This window comes from Protopterus annectens, chromosome 2.part1 (genome assembly GCF_019279795.1).
Source record: "Protopterus annectens isolate FY-2018-M chromosome 2.part1, PAN1.0, whole genome shotgun sequence".
NCBI lineage: Eukaryota > Metazoa > Chordata > Ceratodontiformes > Protopteridae > Protopterus > Protopterus annectens.
In genome coordinates, this window is record NC_056729.1 from 1818590567 (window position 1) to 1818597502 (window position 6936).

Here is a 6936-nt window from a genome sequence, read left to right on the forward strand (position 1 = left end):
GACAGTATGGGGGGGGTCTAGTGCTAGGATTAATTAGTGCTTGCTATGAGTTTTGAGCAAGTGCTGGGCTGTGAAATGAATGGTTTGCATGCTTAAGTTGAAAGTTTGTCTAGTTCCAAGGAGAAAAAATTGAAGAGTAGACTTTGTGGAGCCGGGAATAGTTTAACCCTATCTAACCGGGGCAAAACCACACAAATGCAGTTTTTATAGCTAATGTATTTCTTCATGTTGGGTTTTAATCTGTGGCTTTGGCACTAATTTGTCACCGTCTCTAACTTTACTGACCATATCTATAAGGGTTAGAACTGCAGTGTTACTACTGTGGGAGGTATGGAAGCCATGTTGTAAGGATTGTGAGTTTTTACTGCAGGAGATAGTTAGCAACTGTTTTTAAATACATTCAAGTATTTCAAAGAGGGTAAGTTCAGCATAAAGATTAAGGTCATCATCTCATAGACATAAAGTACAGAGTTCGACTCTGACCTCAGGTTATTGGTTAAGCTTAAAATGGTCCTTCAGGACAATTAGCCTACTATTCTCCCATTAACCTAAGATTACTATAGGTCTGAAGTTAGTTATGTCTATTAAATTTCCTCCTTTGTGCATAAAAATGATGTGTGATTTTCTCCTAGAGAGAGTCAACATGTGTTTCCTGGACCAACCTATTTATAAGGATTGATAAAGGATGGGCAATGCCATTGGCTGCTATTTTAAGGTACTTGCTTGGAAGGTCATCAGCTGAAGATGAGCATGGTTTGAGTCTAAGAGTTGTTTTATATAGTATGAGGGCACAGGTTTGAAGGTGAAAGTGGAAGCAGTGATATGTGGCTCGTGGACAGGGAAGGTATTAGATGTGAGAATCCTTGTTTAGGGACACTCACAATACATCTCTGAAATAAGAGTTGAATTCTATTGCAGTTTTGAGTGCTGAGTTATTGGGAAAGGGATTATGGTTGAATTTTTAGCCAGGATGTAAGATTTCTTTAATGGTTGACCAGAATTTGTTAGGGTTGTGTCAACTATTGTTCTGAATGCTGTCACAGTATAACTTTTTGTATTATAATAATAATTATTATTATTATTATTTTGCTTTTTAGTATCGATGTGGAGCACTCTCAAGTTTTGAGATAGTATGGTGTTTTATATCTCTGCCATTTTTTTCTATATCCTGCATTGGATAGCCAAATTGCATTATTTATTTTTAGTTTTTTTCCTTCTAGGAGGTGCAAGGCTATTTAGGAAAGCTGCACTGAATTCACTTACAACATCATATAAGGGGAGGTTTTTAGGATATTCCCATTAATAGATGATAGGTTAGTAATGAATATGTCTGAGTTAAACTTGGACAGGTTGCATGTTGTTTTGTAAACATACCGGTAATCTGTTAGTGAAGTACCTCGCAGGATGCGCAGTAGCAAGTCCCACCTAAACCCCGCCTTTCCCCTAAGATGTCCTCTCGGTGTGGTAAAGCTACTAAATATTCATGTGTGTGCCGGCATGAATATTGATCTCTCTGTCATAGCAAATTTAAGAATATGGCTGGCGAAACTGCAGTGTCCAAGTAAACTAACAAGGCTGTTAAAAATCTCATCCATAAAATTAAAAGGTAGACTAACTCTGAGCAACTGGAATTAACTACTCTCTGTATACAAGGCACCACACTCAGTGGCTCAGTTAATTATCTGCTTTGTAGCTATTTCAGTCGGCTGTGCGGTTTGCTTAGATTTGCTTGAAGGCCTGTGTGGTTTAATGAAAGATTTGAGGGGGTGTGGTCCAGGGTTACTCCAGCAGAATTCACTTGCAGCAGTGTTTTGTCTGTTCTGCTACGATGTGAATGGCTAAGATGTTATCGGTGTTGGTGCCACGTAAGAAGCACCACTTGTACATTTTAACACTAAAGCTGTGGATACTCTCCTCTTCTCCCACGTGACCTACAGTTATGTAATCGAGTTACTTTACAGTATGTAAATCAACTTTTCACCTGATCAGTGATGACATTATCCCGAATCTGAGTGTGCATTGTTTTGAAAGTACTCCACGGATCTGGCTATTGAGATCAGGGTTGTATAACATTTTAAAGAAAAGATTACAAACCTCTAAACTGAATAAGGAACCAGGAACAACAAAAAGCAGTGAATAATTAAAAAGAAGCACAATGGTTCCACACAGGTTCATAGGTTCATAGGTAGGTACTAGGCTATCTGCCCGAAGGCATTTATAAGCCTAGCCGGAATGTGTTAGCTTTCACCGCCCCCTTGACACAGCACACCTTTAATTCCAATTTGACAGGGAAAGCGCTTTCACGGATATTCTCCGCTTCATCAGACTATACAATACAATAATCATCATTGGGATACAACTATTTAAATACTAAACAGCCAATGGGATATACTGGCTAACTACCAGCTTACCTGTGTATATTAAAACTACAAAACATCTTATAAATTACAAACAACTAAAGCAGTAATATGTTAAAATCACAATTATATCATATAAGTTGTATATAAAAACATAACCTGTAGGCATAGGTACCTTGATGTATATAGATACACCCCCACCTTTTGTGTTTCGGTCTGGGTTCTGTGGCCGAAAAGTATAGTATGAGTTATAGCCTGGTAGTGCTGGGGTGCTCTCTGTGGCCTTAAACCAGCTTTCTGTTACTGCACATATATCGATTTTCTCCATATTGAGGAGTGCCTCGAGTGCGTGCATTTTGAGGTTTAGACTTCTGGAGTTGAGTAGCATTACCCTTAGTTTTTGGTTACTTGTGCTATTTACGGTGGTGGGTTTGTCTTTTGAGCCTTGCCTAAAAAAGGCACTATGGGGGTGGCAAAAGCCTTGACCAGTATTCAAAAGCCTAAGGGTGACAGGTGCAAGCTGTCTCTAATGAAGCAACGTGGCTTGTCGAGCATGTCATCCCAGGCTGACAGACACTGGATCCCCTTTGAATGACATCAGAAGCTTAGCCAATTGTTGAAATTGATCATTTTTTCTCTATACCATGATATCATTCTTGGTGAGGGCAGGATGCTACTCAGGGTCAGGGTCATACCAGCCTGGGCTATGTGATCAGAGAGCTCCTCCATGTCTCTTTTCATGTAGTCCAGGGAGGTATGGCTCAGGTCATTCACACCAACATGGACAATGACAGAGTCATATTTGTACTTGTTCTGGAACCTGAGTGCTTGTGTTATGTGGCAGATCCTGATGCCCGACAGGCAGCTAACTGTAACTTTCTCCTTGTCCAGCCTAGTTAGTGGGACATCAGTGTGCCCGACTATAGAGTCACCTATCTCTAGTGTGTTGGGTATGTTATTTTGTGTTAAGGGCTGTGATTGCGTGGCACACTGATTATGTGAAGTATATGTTTCATGGATTGTGTTGGGGGCGGTGGAGGATGCTTGGGTGTGTGCTTTGGAGGTCTCTGTTGCCTTTGCTGATTTTTATTTAGCGCCTCCGAGTATGTTTTCATGTATTTATGTGTGTTATTTGCCGGTGTTGGTTTAGTAGGTCTATGTGAGACTGGTGATGTGTTGCAAGTATTTTCCTTCTCCTCTTGATGGTCAGTTCCAGTCTTGGGTTGTGAGAGCTTTGCCTCCAGTTTGGCTGTATAATTACATCTCTCCCATATATTAGTGTTTGGTGGTAGGAGGAGAGGGTTGTCTGTGTACATGAGGCAGTTGTAACATTTCCTCAAAATGCCCAGATTTACCAGTTGGACTGGAGAGTACATCTGAAACTGCCCTTTGGACATGCCTGAATAGGTAAAGTGAGCTGTTTTACTAATTAGCTGGTAGGGATGAATAGAGAGCCTTGTCCTTCTGGACAGTATGGGGGGGTCTAGTGCTAGGATTAATTAGTGCTTGCTATGAGTTTTGAGCAAGTGCTGGGCCATGAAATTAATGATTTGAGTGCTTAAGTTGAAAGTTTGTCTAGCAGAAATGGATTATATGTTTTCAAGGTTCACCAGGTTTATATAGTAAAGTTTCGTTGAAACCTTTTTTGAAAGCTAGATCTCTTAAACATTGAAATGTAATATATATTACTGCTGAATTTATGTGTAGATACACATTTACATTTATTATTATAGTATTTTATATTTACGTTTATGCCACATTGAACTATATTCATATGTTTTTATATACAACGTATATGATATCATTGTGATTTTGGCATATTACTGCTTTAGTTGTTGTAATTTATAAGCTGTTTTGTAGTTTTAATATACACAGGTAAGCTGTTCAGAGATAGTCTAAGATGAATGGGTTAATTTTGATGTTGGTAGTTAGCCAGTATATCCCCTTGGCTGATTAGTATTTAAATAGTTGTATCCCAATGATGATTTTTGTATTTTATGGTCTGATGAAGTGGAGAATATCCGTGAAAGCGCTTAACCTGTCGAATTGGAATTAAAGGTGTGCTGTGTGGAACCATTGTGCTTGTATAACATTTTCCCTATATACAGATGGAGCTGTAGATATTCTCACATGCATACATGGCTGTCATGCTGGCGTCAGTTTTTGCTGTATGCTTGCAGAGTAAGTTCCTTTTTTGGGTTGCTGTTTGAAGTTGATATATATAAAGACCCCCAGCAGCCTAACTAGATTAAGGCATTACTTGAGTCTTGTCCTAGAGTTGGCAAGAGTTTTGTTTTGAAGCACAGATGGTTTAGCTGTAGAAGCTGGTTGAAAGTTGGTACAAACCAGGAGCAGAACTATTCAAAGTAAAACACATTAATCTGAGGTGCAATGCACACATTTCTTGATATAAGAAGTATAAATTAAGAACAAAGGTTTTAGGGTAATACTGTTTTTAGCAGTGAGCACAGAGTAAAGTTTCTTGAAGTTTATGCAAGATGGTTATTTTGCTACTGATTTTGCTCATCCGAGATAATTTTTATGGTCCTTTCTACAGGTGGACATATGTGTTGCAGAGATACATGAACATTTTATTCTGTAATTGCATTGCTTTCAGTTTTTCCTCCTGATCAGTGATGACTGTATCCCGAACCTGAATGTGCAATGTTGAAAGCACTCTATGGATCTGGCTACTGAGATCAAGAGATTTCATGAGTAAGTTTCTGTATACTTGGCAGTCCTGCTCCTAGCTTCACTTTTACTGCTGCATGCTTGCAGAGCAAGTGTCTCTTGCACTTCTATTTGATATTGCAGTTGCTAACAAAACACCACACTGTGTATTTTTTGAACCAGTGCCCTTCAACTGCATCTGCAACCAATGTATGCATGATGTCATACGGAAATCTGCATACATGTCAGTCACCGGCTGATCACACCCCTTTCCCCAGTCAGTCATTACAGATACGCCCACTTCTGTGCAGACCTGTGTCCGAGGTACTTCACTAATAGATTAACAACATACCATTTAGATGGATCTGTGAGATGTATGGTATAATTTCTGCAAGTCTTTTGGGTGTCCAATATTATCATGGGAATGAGCCCCATTCCTAAGTCAAGGTATCACTGAATTTCATGGCATTACTAGTGTTTCAGACTGTGATGTTAGCAAAAAGTTCTCTTCACAGCACCTGTAATGGGCCCAGAATTGACTCCTGTGGTTCATAGGGAATTAGTTGTATTGTTAGCCTATCTAAATATGATTGTAGATTATTTTTTTAGATCCACTACTACCACTTCTACTATTGTAAATGTCTGTGTATCTGTCATCCGCATTTCTCTCCTTTCTGCCTGCGAATCTTGATAATGTTGTTGTGTTTTCACAATCCCCAATGGAAAAATCTTACCACATTATTGTACACATCACTGTATAGGTCCTTTCCATGAAAGTATCATACCCAGAAAGAAACTGAACATCTGTCCATGAAAGTATCATACCCAGCAAGAAACTGAACATCTGTCCATGAAAGTATCATACCCAGCAAGAAACTGAACATCTGTCCATGAAAGTATCATACCCAGCAAGAAACTGAACATCTGTCCATGAAAGTATCATACCCAGCAAGAAACTGAACATCTGTCCATGAAAGTATCATACCCAGCAAGAAACTGAACATCTGTCCATGAAAGTATCATACCCAGCAAGAAACTGAACATCTGTCCATGAAAGTATCATACCCAGCAAGAAACTGAACATCTGTCCATGAAAGTATCATACCCAGCAAGAAACTGAACATCTGTCCATGAAAGTATCATACCCAGCAAGAAACTGAACATCTGTTTCCAGTTCTTTTTTTTTTTTCTTTTTACAAAACTTACATTTATCTGTTTCTCCCATATGCTCAATGTACTTTGTAAAGCAACATGTATGTAGCCCAATGTCTTGGGATGACATTGTTAACCTTTCATCCTTTGGTTTCAACTCACCTCTTCTTATCCATTCCTGTGCCAAATCCTGATCGATATAATGTTATTCCAGGAGAACTCTTTGCTTGCCACTACATTTATGGCTTTCCCACATTTAGTTCCTTCTCATCTGATCCTTCTCCCTACATTCTTCTGGGGGGTTTTGGCACATTTAGTTGCTGTCTGATTTTTATCTACTTCTGGTTTGATTTCCATTCCTGCTTGCCAATTGAATGCTTCTGCTCAACTATGTGGAGAGGTCATCTTGGACTTCCTTTCCTCATGTTTTAAAAACTGATTTTTATATATCATTTAGCAAGTGTGAAGCAATTTTATTGTTTTTCTGTCCAAATAATTCAATATCTTTTTGGGCCAGCAATCACATCATGGAAATGATCCATAATGACATAGGAAAAAACAATGAACCCAACCCAGTTTAGTTTTGTTTCAAGGACAGGTCATGCCTACTGAACCTGGTGGACTGCTATGCGAAGGTGACCAAAGCAATGGACAAGGGAAAAGCGGTTCACAATGCTTACTTTGACCCGGTCAAGGCATTTGACACAATAATGTATTCAGACATTGTTGGCAAACTTGAGGTTAGATGTAGACCATT

At 39.1% G+C, this 6936-nt stretch overlaps 2 non-coding genes across 2 annotated transcripts; both read left to right on the forward strand.

The window, feature by feature from the left end:
- The first annotated feature begins 1983 nt into the window (after positions 1–1983).
- Positions 1984–2057, forward strand: LOC122795203. Its single transcript, XR_006363795.1, has one exon. It is a non-coding gene; the product is annotated as a small nucleolar RNA SNORD50 (small nucleolar RNA).
- Positions 2058–4985: 2928 nt separating this feature from the next.
- Positions 4986–5057, forward strand: LOC122795202. The gene has a single exon (XR_006363794.1). It is a non-coding gene; the product is annotated as a small nucleolar RNA SNORD50 (small nucleolar RNA).
- The last annotated feature ends 1879 nt before the right edge of the window (positions 5058–6936 follow it).